The sequence below is a fragment of the Sturnus vulgaris genome, chromosome 3, assembly GCF_052056855.1.
Source record: "Sturnus vulgaris isolate bStuVul1 chromosome 3, bStuVul1.hap1, whole genome shotgun sequence".
Taxonomy (NCBI): Eukaryota; Metazoa; Chordata; class Aves; order Passeriformes; family Sturnidae; genus Sturnus; species Sturnus vulgaris.
In genome coordinates, this window is record NC_142245.1 from 52,889,437 (window position 1) to 52,902,345 (window position 12,909).

The 12,909-nt window shown below is 38.4% G+C and overlaps 1 long non-coding RNA gene across 1 annotated transcript in view; it reads left to right on the forward strand.

Annotated features, from left to right (window-relative positions):
- The first annotated feature begins 6,324 nt into the window (after positions 1-6,324).
- The window catches only part of LOC148224341 (uncharacterized), a 113,368-nt gene continuing 106,783 nt past the window's right edge, over positions 6,325-12,909 (forward strand). Inside the window, exon 1 of the long non-coding RNA XR_015802864.1 lies at positions 6,325-6,500. This is a non-coding gene — a long non-coding RNA (uncharacterized LOC148224341). The remainder of the gene's footprint in view (positions 6,501-12,909) is intronic.

The window sequence follows — 12,909 nt, forward strand, 5'->3', positions numbered from 1 at the left end:
TCTTCCTTTCCTTTCCCTTTCCTTCCTTTCCTTTCCTTTCCTTTTCCTTTCCTTTCCTTTCCCTTCCTTTCTTTCCTTTCCTTTCCTTTCCTTTCCTTTCCTTTCCTTTCCTTCCTTCCTTTCCTTTCCTTTCCTTTCCTTTCCTTTCCTTTCCTTTATTATCAGACTGTTAGGGGTGTGTCCAGAGGAGGGCAATCAAGATGTTGAAAGCCTTCAAAGGCAAAATTTATGAAGAATGTCTGAGCTCACTTGATTAGTTCATCTTGAGAAGACAAGGCTGAGGGGGGGCCCTCATCACACCTTACATCTTCCAAAAGGTGGAAGCAGAGATGGGGGTGCTGATCCCTTCTCTCTGGTGAGAAGCAGGCCATGAGGCAACAGAATGAAATTATGTCAAGGGAAGTTCAGATTGGACTTTAGAAAAAGTTCTTCACAAAGGCAGGATGGTTTGTGAGTGGAACCAGCTCCCCAGGGAAGTGGCTACCAGCATGAAGTCTGACAAGAGCTCAGTGAACATCAGGGTGATGTTCTTAGTCATACAGCTTGGTTTTAGTGAGTCCTGCAAGAAGCAGAGAGTTGAACTTGATGATATTTATGAGTCCCTTCCAACTTCAGATATTCTGTGATTCTGCTGGAAAGCTGTATCAGCCTGACCAAAGGGAGTCCCATTCTCTCCTGGGTGAGGGTAGATCTACTGGTCCAGCAATGGATCTTGGGGTGCAGAGTGAATTCCTTCCTCAATCCCTTACACATCATGTCCAACCACTTCCTTTCCAGTTAGATGCTTGCATAACTTTTGGCCTTTCCTGAGGGACCTGAGCAAAATGGGTGACATTCTTTGCTTGAGCCTAAACCTCAATAACTACCGTAGAATTTCTTAGCACATCTAGGTATCTAATTTTAGATGTCAGTGAGGTTTTGTAGATATGCCTGGAAGCTGCCAATGGGCTGTGCTTTATCATGCCTAAAGAGGTACTGTGGGAAAGTGGATTGACTCATCTCTGGCCAGCATGTAACTGCTGATAATGGGGGAGGAGGTAGCTCTGAGTTATTTATAATTGCAAAAATAACAAAATAACCATCCTAATAATCCTAATAATACTTTTGGTTTATCTGAAAGCCAAATGGAAAACAATATTAACCATTTACTTCCAAACTATTGTTTGGAACTCACACTGTTCCATGCTCCCATGTGGGGCCTCTCCCATGGGAGACAGTGCTCCATGAACTTCTCCAACATGAGTCCTTCCCATGGCCTGTAGTCCTTCATGAACTGCTCCAGCACATGTCCCTTGCACATGTCCCTCAGCACAGACTGCTCCAGTGCTGGTACCCAGAGGGGTCACCAGTCCTGACTGCAAAGATGCTCCAGCGTGAGCTTCCCATGGTGTCACAGACTTCTTTGGGCATCCACCTGCTCTGGCAAGGGGCCTTCCATGGACTGCAGGGGCACAGTTGCCTCACTATGGTCTTCACCACGGCAGCAGGGGAATCTCTGCTTTGGTGCCTGGAGCACCTCCTGTTCCTCCTTCTGCACTGGCCTTGGTCTCTGCAGAGCTGCTTCTCTCACATGTTCTCACTTCTCTCTCTGGCTGCAATCACTCCTATGCAGCAACTTTTATCCTTCTTAAATCTGTTATCCCAGAACTGTCATTGTCATTACTCTTGGATTTGGCCCTGGAGAGTTGTATCCAATATTTATCCATACATCCAAGATGAGAAATGCCAATCTTCATGATTGTATTTCTTTTTTTTTATTTCACATCTGAAAAGCTGAATAATAGCCATTTAAAAATATTTTGAGGTTCTTTGATAACAAGCACTATACGAATGCAAATTATAACACTTTTAACATGCTGACTGTCCATTTATTCTTATCTGTGTGGGAGTTATCAAATCTGATTTTACTTTAGAAAGTAATAATTTTATTAATACAATAAAATGAGCTAAGTGGTAGGAATGTTCAAGATCCAGTGCAGTTCTATGACAGGAAGGACTTTTTCACAATGAGGAGATCCATATGAAATTACCACCTTAAGTCTTTTTGCACATTTTTTTTTATGCTCATGATCTCTAAACCTCAGCTGGAAGTTCACAAGGCATGAATCTAGGTGTCAGTAATTGCACCCTTAACTGCATATTTATCCTGGGTAAGAGGTGAAACCTGGTGAATGTCCCCTGTGGTCAGTGATTACTGACTTTAAATATAAAACCTGATCAATATTTGGGGATGTCATTATCCCCTTTTCTATCCCCTTACAGAATTGCCAAGGTGTCAAGGGTGGGGGAGCTCAAATACTCAGATGCTCTGTTAATGGACTATAAAAGGTGAGTTTATGGAATGGTCAGTTGTTGACGGACCTCTAAAACAGGTATCAACCCTGTTAGCATTTCTGTTGATCTCTCTCAGTTCAAAAAACAGGAGGCAAAAATCACCTAGGTTTCAATTTGTTTATCTTCAGGTGAAAATACAAAGAATCTTCATATTTACAGTTCTCATGATTGCTAGCCAGGGAGACATCTCAGGACTTAATTTTGATAAAATGCTGGGTTCAGAATAAGGCTAGGTTAAAGCACAGACTGAGGCATGAGATTATAGCTCCAGAGTAAACAGACATATGGACTATAAGGTTTTGAGACATCTTAATTCAAACAGATTAATTTTTAATAGGTATTCACAACAAAGAACGCTGCAAGCATTGTTATTCTTTAACATTTCCTCTCTGCTACTTGATTTTGTAATTTTCCTTTCTGCTCCATTTTATTTCTTCATCCTCAATTCTACTGAAAGGTCTTAGGTGAATTTATGTATCTCCAAAATCTATTTATTTATTTACTTATTTTTTTCTGTTCTTGCTTTTTTTTCCCATTTTTTTTTTTGGTCTTCTTGCTCCATTCCCACTGCCATCAGAAAGGGGAGGGGAAAAGCAAATCCCACTTAAACATGACATTTTGCACCTTGCTCTCTTAGTAGCAGCAGCCAGGGAAAGGATATTGGATTAAACATAACCACATAGCATGACCATGGTGCTCTGCACTGCCACACTGGATCTGGCCCCAAGTGACTTGAAGCAAGTTAGCAGTAGGTTTGTGGCAGGATGTAGGATTTGCCTAAGATGAGTGCTAGCACTTGAGGAAGATAAGCAGCTCAAGAGACTCATAGTGGGACATTAATATGGATATGCTGCCAATCTTTTCACAATGGGCACCAACAAAATTTTCTCCCACTGGCTTGTGGCAGAATTCATATCAGACACATACACTTGCACACAAGTGTCAAGGGACTGGCAAATGTATTCCTTTGCTTTGCAAGCAAACAAAAATGCTCTTTAATAACCAAATAAAGAGGCAACACCTCTTGAAAAACTTCTAGGAAGCCCGCTTGTATTTTGCATTGCATTATATTTGTATTGCTTGATTGAGAAAGAGGTGGAAGATATTTTAGGAAATAACTAATGATAAAATCTGCTGCTTTATAGAGCCAAGAAGATTGTCTAGATGAGCTCCATGAATGAAAATCAGCCTGACAATTCTGATTTCACAATAACTAGAAAGGCAGTGAAATACAAAATAGTGGAAACAGGAACCCCTGCTGTCCTTTTAATTTTGACATTGAAGTCCAAAGGGCATTCCTGAGTGCACTGAAACCTTCACATCTATATAACATCTCTAAATTTTGGGAGCAGTGACAAGTTACTGGGGGAAGATCAGCTGGGTCACTGACTCCAGTTTCCTTTCTGCAGCAATAGATGAAAATATAATGAATGTTTTAGAGGATCCCAGTGGAAAGTTTATCCTTTTTCCCCTGTATGCCACCCTCTCAAACTTTTGTCTCCAAATACCCTACCCTTTAGGCAACATTTTTCAACCACAAAAAGAGCCATATTAAGGAAAAGGACAGAAATGTTACTCTCTTATTGCAATTTGGAGCATTCTATATGAACAGTGCAGTGAACTTGGTGCTTTGTTAGTTTGTATAAAATGATGTTATTCATGTGCTCCCGTTCAATTCTTTCTGCACACTGATGCCCCACTCTTTTGCCGTGCACTGCAAGAAGAGAACAAAAATACCCTGCTATATTTAAATTCAAAGTGTGAGATGAGATACAAAACTAGGATCTCCACAATGAGGGCTGAAATGTAGTGATCAGTATAATAAGCACTACACACAATATGCCAGCTGCTTAGTTAACCAAGTTCATTACAGGAACCAGGAGACACATTTAAAGGAAAAGTCTGAGAAGAGAACAGTTCTTTTAACATTTTTTTCAGGAGAGCATAGTTACTGCCAAGCATCTTGTCCTTTTAAAAGGGAGTAAGTGAGCCTGCGACAGAACCCATCCTATCTTGACAGTCACAGCTGGTGTTTAAAGGCCAGGACTGATAGACAATAGCATATTGGGGGCATTTTGCTGTTGCTTGTCCAGATGGTATTTGTCTTAATCATCCGTCAAAATCTCCAGTGATGCCAATCTAAGGCCTTTCAACAAAAACTTTCTGTTTCAAAGATATAGCCCTATTCTTAGACTTAGTTATTTGGCTTTTGTTTGTTTTTTTTCCCTGCATTCTCCTAAGGTTAATGGCTCCTGAATGGTGCTGACAGTGAAATTCTTCTTGTAAAACTCCAGAGATATTTTGACTGTTTTTCTGAATTTTTGGTAAAGCTGAATGTTCCTTGCAACTCTCCACTAAGTAAAAAAAAAAAAAGAAAAAAAAAGCTTCTCAACAAGTATTCAATAAAGAATGTAAACTAGACAAGAATGTAGTTGGCCCGAATTTTGCATTACATTATACCTCATAGTTCAGGCATTTTGTTTGCCTTACAAGGTATTACAGACAGCACTGTAAATGCAGATCAGAGCTGCAGTAGCAGAACACAACAGAGCTAAACAGCTGATTTAATCAGGTAGGAATTTAATACAATGCTTTATTCATGGAATTTGAAGGTTGAAGACCAGATGGTGTCAGCAGTATTTCCCTCTGACTTGAGATCCAAAATTAAAACAGATTTCTGTTTTATCTTATAGTTTTCAGCTCAAATCTTGCTACTGCTTCCATGTAATACTTTCCTGGAATAGTTTCTCCCATTGCATTTCTACAGTACATGCCAAGTAATTAGTTCATGAGCCACAAAAATGTGTGGGGCATAGTGCATCAAAATCATCACAGTCAATGGATTGTCATATTAGGGGCTTGGATAACACAGCATGGTAAATGAAATAGATATTCACTCCTGCCCAGTGAACCCTTCTGAGTTCAGAACCTTCTTTCCATGAAGGGATCCTTACATTAGATACTCCTAAAGGCAGAAAATAGTATTCCAAGAAATGGTTTTTGCTATAGAGAGATGCAGAACAAAGCCAGTGACTCTAAAGAACAAGATCTTAACAATTTTGACTCTAAAATTGAAAGCAGTCCCTTCAAGGAGGTCAAAGTTTCTCACAGCCTGCCAAAGACAAGACTTACATTTACTAGTGCTGATTTCAACCAGATTCTGAATGACTCACTGCTCTCTGGAAATTTAAGTCTTATTGCCATGATGCAAAAAGTCAGAGTGTATTTCTCTTTATCCTGTATTGACTACCTCTGACAAGTCATTGCTGTGGTCAATTCTTTGTAGGCAGGTGTTTTGGAAACAGCATTTCAATCTGAGAAAGTGTGTGAGATTGTCAGACTATCAGGAATTGGTTCTCCTGACGTACTGCTCTCCTAGTTTGTATCAGTTTGTATCGCTACGTTTTCCCTCTCAACAGTGCTAATTCATTTGGTTTTGTTATGGGAGATGGATGAAAAAGTCTGGTTCTGTTCACCGATCTGGGTTGAAAAAAGTTCCAGCAAAAAGGTTCCCAGTGTCTGAGATCTACACTGGTAACTGAGACACTTTCTGGCCCAGAAGCAAAACCAAGTATCTGGAAATTCCCTCAAGACGTGATTTGCCTTTGCAAAAATCTTTCTCATCCTCTTAGAGGCCTCAGAGGAGAAGCTGCAATTATCTTTTTACCTGTGCTCTTAGTGTCTGCCTTCTTTTCTCTCACACACAATCTTTTTAAACTTCAGAACATTTACCTACTTTGTTGCTTCAGCATTTGGGTATTCACTGCATGTGGACTAAAAATAAGCAATCCAATCCAGTTAGTCCTCAACACATAAGTTCAAGAACTGGAAATCACTTCCTATATATAAACTTATATATATAGATATATAGACTTATATATATATATATACACTTGAATATAGATTAGCCAGGTTGATTTCTTTATGTATCAAATCACTTTTTTTTTCCTTTACAGTTGTTTTCTTGTTTCCATGTTCCAGAAGGGAGGAGCAGAAAATATAATTGTGTCTTGCAGAGAAGTGAGTGGGTTGCAAGTGGCTGGAACGAAATTGTTTGCCATTGCCAAGAAGAGAACAAAACATGAGAATTTGAGTGTATGATCATCTCCTGAAAGCCCAGAAGAGTTACATTTTGCCAGCACACTTCCTAAAAGCATTACAAAAGGGTGAGTAAGTGTGAAGAGGCTGGGGAGATGATAAGCAAGAATCTTAAATTATCTTGGTGCAAATCAGAAGAACTGGAACATACCAAAAAAGTTATTTTTAGGTTTATAATCTTTAAATTTTGAATTATATTCAAATATATAAATATTAGACTCCTTGAAAATTATCTCAGTGCTACCAGTTCCTGATAACTGTGATTTACTCACTTATCCTACAATCACAGAATAGTCCAGAAGGAACCTCAAAAGATTATCTGATCTAAGCTTTCATGGGAAAGACAGTGTAAATGAGATTATTTAGCACCCTGTCCAATCACATATCTTGAAAATCTTCAGCAATGGGACTCTACCACATCCCTGGGGGAGGTATTTCTTAAGGTGAAATTATTCCCAGCGTGTGCCTTGTTTCTCTGTGCTGCTCCTTGTGAGGAGAGAGCCTCTGTCCTTTTTGAAGCTGCCCTTTAAGTACTGGAATATTGTGATGGAATCCCACCTGAGCCTTCTCTAGGGAGAAGAGGCTTAACTCCTTCAGTCTTTGCTTATAGGTCAGGCTTTCCAGCCCTTTGAACATCATTGCCACTCTCCTTTGGACCCTGTCCAATATACCCATGTCTTTCTTGCCTTGTGGGGGTCAGAGAGGGCCATGCTACTCCAGGTACAGACTGACAGGTGCTGAGTAGAGTAGAATGATCACATCTCTATCTCTGCTTATGCTTGTAATGTCACTTGTAATCCCCAGGATTCAATTTACCCTTGTTTCTCCAGCAGCACACTGGTCTCTTGTGTTCAGCTCGTTGTTCCTCAAATCCTTTTCAGCGAGGCTGCTCAATCAGCCACATGGATCTGTTCTATACTGGGCTCTTAGTTTATTCCAGCCAAGGTACAGGATTTTGCATTCAGTTAAATTTCATACTTCCAATCTGTCCTATTTTGTCTGTAAGATGGTTCTCCCATCTGACACGTTTGTTCACCTCACCACCCAGTTTGTCATCACCAGGATCCTGATGAGCTTCTTGCACTCAGGAAAGATGAGTTGCAATAGAGTAAAATAAAGAAATTGTTTAAACTTGAGAATTATTTGTTTTGGTGTTCTTATACTCAAAGATATTACTCGTGAAAATATGACTACAGACAGACAAATTAAATGACTATGCTTGATGAGGATTTTGAAGACTCAATGCAGCTCTTGAGTTGGTTACTTACATCTTATACAATGCAATCTTTTCAGATTTTTGTGCCTTAGCTCTCCATACATAACGAGGAGCGACAATGTACAGCTTTCACCATTTTATTTATGACTAGCTTAATTACAAATCTCATGGGGCTGAGACTTTCCTTACAGGCATCACCAGAATTTAAGATCCTGAACAGTGATGGGATTTCTAAAATCTCTTTCAGTATGACCATTAGTTTGGAGACTGTGTTTGATAAATGGTTGTATCCAAACAGCATTATTCATACTTGGATCATTTTCTTGTTTTCCGCCTTTCTTTCTAATGTTGCCTCCCACAATTCCCCTCTTCACAAAGTAAGTAATAATACATAAGTTAAGATGAAATAAAAAATTCCTGAAGTGTCTGGAAACAGCACTTCAAACACAGTCAATACCCTTCTTGGAAACTGGCTGCTGTAAAAAAGAAATTAACAAAATAGTACTTGGCCTGAATAGTTTGAATTCTGGTCTTGCTAAAGTCAAGAATTACCATTGATTTCAATGGAATGAGGATTTTATACTTTGTGAATAACTTTATGAAGCAAAAAAGCCAACTAAGACTATGATTTCCAAAGGTATCTGAGGAGATTAGATGCTTCTGGGATAACTTGAAAATCCCAGCCTAAATCAGCTTCATTGTTCCAGCAAATGACTCAACCACCCATATTTGAATCTATCTTTCTGTCTCCAGTAAACCAGATGGATTTGAATTGGTATCCTAAAGAGGAGAGACATAGTCTCCATTTAGCTATCATTTGAGTCATCTAGACTTACAATATAGAGCATAATTGTTTCTGTAATCCTTTTGTAATATCTGGAAATTAGTTATCCTGAAATGATGTATTTTAATTTATTTTCAAAACATTAAATATTAAAAGTGCTGGCACATGACCTCTAGATGTAATTAATATAAGAAATGATAAACCAGGCATATAATTAAATGTCCTTTCTAAAAATAGAGTACTGAGGGAAGCAGTCATTAACTAAGATTATATTACCAAAAGGGAAAACATTACTACAGTCAGTCATCATTGTGAACAACAGCACAACAAGGTTCATTCCTATGCATGTTGATATCTATTTATAGTGTAATGACATGAGCTGTAATAACCACATGACATCTCTTCCAGAATCTGAACTTGTGGATATCTGCATCTGGAGAAAGAACACATCAGGCAATGTTTACATTCCCTTCTCTTATTCAACTAAAAACATATGAAAAAAATAAAACCTCAGAAAATAAAAGTGCAGTTCTTATTTACTCCTGAATTTAAAGGAGTGTATTTTTAACTGGTTGACCTGACGTCAAACTGCTTTTTCTTCAACAAGAGAAAAAGCTATTGCTCATTTCAAGAGTTGGAGAAAATACAGAGTATGCCAGCACAATAACACAATCAGCTTTGCCAGGAATTTGAATTTAATGTTGTCTAGCTTAAATTCCTAACTTTCAAAGAGGGTATGTATTGTTTAAATTTGTTTTAATAATAATTTTATCATTAAATCCCATTGCTATTTTTACAAACTAGGAAAATAACTAATTGTGGTGGGGAAGAGGGACAGATTTTAGATCCTATTGTATAAATTCCATCCCCCTTCAACAGTTCTGTGCCATATAGAGATTGTACTGGGGAGGAAAAAAGAGATGGTACTAATCTGAACTTGGGTAAAAGGAAGAAGACTGAACCCTTTAGGAATAAGCATGAAAACTGTCTTGATTTCAACTTGACTGCATCTGTGAGGTGTAGGGATAACAAGGTAGAAAAATACAGTGAAGAAAAAGAAATGACAAACTGTCAGATGTGACTAGTGAGCAAGAAGATATCCTATCCCACATTGTTTAGGGAAAAATATACACATATGCTCCAAAGAAATAAAATCTCCACTTAAAACTATATGCCATAAAAGAAGTGAAGGGCGAGTTGTATCCTTAATTTTTGTTCTGAGTTACTCTAAATTCCTTGGAATCAGACTGATCGGCATGTTAGTGAAAGTGGGCTCTGGGGGGGCCATTTCTGAACAGAGATGCTGTTTACTGTGTCCCTGTTGGTGAAAGGATGCATTATGTAAGACATATTTGCATGATGTCCATCTTTTCTTGCATTTGCTCGAATCCTGGGGATTCCTTCTTTCTAGAAAACGAGCTAATAAAATTCACAAGTACATTTCTTCCTCTTAGCTATTCCTCAGCATAGTCCTCAGCATATTAATTCTGGCCAGCTGAAAATAAGCTGTTGCTTTGTCAACATCATTGACCTCTCAAATTAGCATATGAGTAAGCTGTGGCATAGAACAAATGTATTTCACCTGGTGTAGAACCAACACAATATGCTCTACCTTATAGTATAGCAAACAATTCTTCATCAGGATGCATGGGCCAAAAAGTGTGAACCCATTCCATGGAGGTCAGCAGGAATCATCAGTAGTGTCACATTGCTCCTTTCATGGCATGTTTCTATAGGCTCATTAAAGCACTCTTACATCTTCTCCCATTTTCTTTCCCAGATTCTGTGTTTGTCTTTATAGACCTTACACTTCTGCTTTCTTTTTTTTATGATGTCTATACTTTTGTAGATGTGTGTTTTCTCCACGTTATGATAGCTCACCACCAATGGCTTCACTGCTCCTCAAGGGCTGCAAATCCACCTCCAGTCACCCGTGTGCAGCACAATAGAAATGCAGTGGCTTGCAATGTACATATCTTGATGTCCCAATTTTCCTCTCTTCCAAACTAGAAGAATGAACACAGCTATCTTCTATTTACTAGAGAGATGTACTACTCCTTGTAACTGTCTTGGAACATACATCATTACTAACATATGACTATTTGTCTTTCACTTTAAACTTATCTTATTTTACCCAATATTTGTCTATATTTGGATAAAAGAAGGAATGAGAATTCTATAAGCTTTGTGTAAGCTGAAACATAAGTGCAAGTTGTGCTTCTACTTGGACTAGTGATGTGTCTTCCTCTTGTATTGGCAGCTAGGCAATACAGATGTTTCCTCCTCAGCTATAAAGGCTCAAAAGCACACAGAAATCACAGGTTTGATTCTTTCTGCTGATGACATACTTGAAATCATGACATTTGAATCTTCCAGCCCTTGCAGAGCCAGAAAAGTAGATCCACTCTTGCCCCAGAGGGACAAGCCCTACTAATTTTTGAAAGTGCAATATTGACTGAAGCTTTCTTAAGCCCCGAAAATAACGGATTACTTTGCAGAGCCATAATACATTGTTTTGCTACTAACATTGATGATATACAGCAATGTCAAGGTTACAAATTTACTTTTTGCAGTTTAAAGTCCACCAGCCTCCATATTGACTTTGGTTTATTTTTATTTTTTTTCTAAATTAAAGTCCTTTTTGTCAAAGAGTTCTAGGAAATTATCAATCTACTTGAGATCGTATTAGTTTCCTTATATAAGGTAATGAATTAAACCTTGAAAATTGGAGAAAGCCTAATATTAAAAGTTCACTATTTAGAAAAGATTTCTTCTAATGATAAATTTGAATATATCTAGGAAGAATTCTAGTCCTGATCCAAACTTCTGTGGTTTTCACGTTCAAATGTCTTCTCACAGAAATAAATCTGAGCCAAAGTGATAGAATTTAATTTTTTGCTGAAGCAATTCCTGAAGGACTGCAGCCTGTGGAAGGGACCCACTCTGGGGTGTTTGTGAAGAACTGCAGTCCATGGGAAAGATTCACTTTGGACAAGTTTGTGGAGGACTCTCTCCCTTGGGAGGGAACCTGTGCTGGAGCAGGGACAGAGTATGAGGAATCCTCCCCCTGAGGTGGAAAAAGTGGTAGAGATGTGATGAACTGATCACAGCACCCATTTCCTGTCTCCCTGTGCTGCTGTAGGGGAGGAGAGAGAGAAAGTGGAGAGTAAAGTTAAGCCTGGGAAGAAGGGAGGAGTGGGAGGAAAGTGTTTTAAGATTTAGTTTTATTTTCATTATCCTACTCTGATTTAGTTGGCAGTAAATGAAACTGAGCCTTTCATTGGATTTTCTCTCCCCTGCCCAGCTGAGAATGGGAGTGACAGAATGGCTTTGGTGGGCACCTGATATCCAGCCAGGGTAAACCCAGCACAGTTAAACAAGGCATTTTCATCTTCAAAATTTCTTCTTGTTCCAGAAAATTTGTTAGTGTGAGACGGAAAAAATGACTTTTTAAAAAATGTTGTAGTTATGTATTACAAAAAGAAATCAATCACACAGGAAATATATTATTAATCTTGTTTACAACTGCTGAATTGATTTTAAGAAGCTGTAGTCAAAATTACTCTTTCCTTTGACAAAATAGTAAAAATGTACAAATCTTGGTTGTTCACAAGAACATACCCTCTGCAAACTTACCCTTGTCTGCTGGGTCTGATGTGTGAGTTCTGGAAAACATCTCCACACTAACTGCATTCTATGATATCAGTGATGTAAAGACAACATGCCAGCCCAGTACAAAGTCCTCACCTTCATGGCCAAAATTACCTAATGCAGAATATGTTCTTATGTTCAGAATATCCTTACACAAGTTTTAAACCATTTGAGGCACTAAATCTTTGAAATTTTTATGTCAAGATATTAATTATTAAGTCTGTTCTGTGTCGTATTCCCCAAGACGTAATATAGGTAAAAATAAGAACTATTTTTGTGTTTCTGGAAAAAAAGTTTGCAGTAAGTGACTTCAAATATTTTTATTATGTTGTTTGACAATATTCTGCTTGGATTCATTATCAGTCTGGTAGTCTGGACTGTCTGAGGATCTGGATGACACACATCTATGAGGCTGCAAAACCTGTATTTCCTTCTCTGTAGCTGAGAAAAATGGGGCAGGTTACTCATTTTTTCTGCCTGAAGCTAAACCTGAATTTGAGGGATTTTGCCACTTGAATATGCTTTAGGCTTTGCTGGTTTGTCTCTTTAGTCATCCTGTCTCTGCCACCTGTGTATTTCTACTGCTGCTGCATAATGAACATAAATTCAAATTCTGCAGATTTCACTAGTGCTCTGCTCAGCTTCAGCAAGGCTGGGTAAAATATAACAGCTAAGTTTTCCTTCCCCAAATTATTAAGATCTTGTATTTCTCTTTGTTCCTATTTTAAACAAATTTGAGATTTACTATTTTTCAACACCTTCCCCCCCTCCCCCCCCCCTTATATTTAATCCCACATGCAGGACTCATCTCAGATTTTAATTCTGA